The following is a 1,209-nucleotide window of genomic DNA, read 5'->3' on the forward strand; positions in this document are numbered from 1 at the left end:
GTTAGCCTCCCTCTCTCATGATCCCTACTCAGTCTCTACTCCTTAAAAGCACTCCACTGGCCTCTCTTTCTTCAGAAGTTCAGGGTGCCAGAATTTTCATCTGTGTCTGTTTTGTTTGTTCTCTTGTATCTTTGTTATTTAGTGCTCTGTATGGTCTGCCATCTGCCCAGAAGTTTCTAGTTCTTTTTTTTTTTTTTAAAGTCCTTTCTTAAAGCTATCCATTTGATACTGATTATTTGGGGGCATTATAAAAAAATTTTCTGGGTGGGGTCTGACCTCCTCTGACTTCACAAGGTGGAAGAAGAATCAAACTCAGCATCAGCAGTAGGCCAATTCCCATCAAGCTGAAGTCAAGACATGCCTCACCCTATAGCCTTCTTTACCCATTCTGTTTCTAACCATTACGGACTCTCACAGCACTCAACTGGGTTTGATAATTTATTGCAGTGACCAAAAAAGAACTCAGAGACAATATTGATGATTATGGGGTTTACTTGAGACGTTAACAGATTACAATTAAGATCAGAAATGTTCAGAGTATAGTCTTTTGGTTAGGACTTTTTCTCTGCTGTGTCCTACAAGCAGGCTTCTCGGGGCAATGTCAACAAAACTCTTTTAGAGCAGCCAACCAATAATAAGCCTCAGCCCAAAGGCTCTCAACTCTAGCTCCCTAAATTAAGTGTCTGGAAGCATTCCAGTCCATAAAGGAGCCTCCTCTTGCTGGCACTCAGCTCTTGTTTCCCGGGCCAAGAAGTCCATCACTTTGTCTTGTGCTCTTGCTCTTGCTTCTGCTTCTGCTGCTGCTCTGGTGTCACAACTCTCCTGGGTCAAGGAGGTTCAATGCACAGGGATCTCAGGGTCCAAGGATGCGTTTCAACCCTGACCATTTTTGTTGGTAGCGAGATGTGCACTTCTACTGAGATGGCTTATGTTAACCTTAGCAGGAAGGCAAACTTGACCAACTCCCTTGTTAGTTTCCAAGTTTTGCAATCACAAATAGCCCTGCCTGTTAACAGCCACTCACAGCTGAATCATACAATCCTATCAACATCTTTCCCTACCTTCTCTTACCCAGACCCATCAGGAAAAAAGGAAATCTACCCACTCTGCATGGTCCAACTCAGTCTTTAAGTAGGAATTACCAAAACTGGGACTAGAAGAGCCACACCAAGCAATTCACTGCATTGCGGGTATTGCCCATACATTTTT

Source organism: Chrysochloris asiatica, unplaced genomic scaffold (assembly GCF_000296735.1).
Source record: "Chrysochloris asiatica unplaced genomic scaffold, ChrAsi1.0 scaffold00353, whole genome shotgun sequence".
In the NCBI taxonomy this organism is placed as follows: Eukaryota; Metazoa; Chordata; class Mammalia; order Afrosoricida; family Chrysochloridae; genus Chrysochloris; species Chrysochloris asiatica.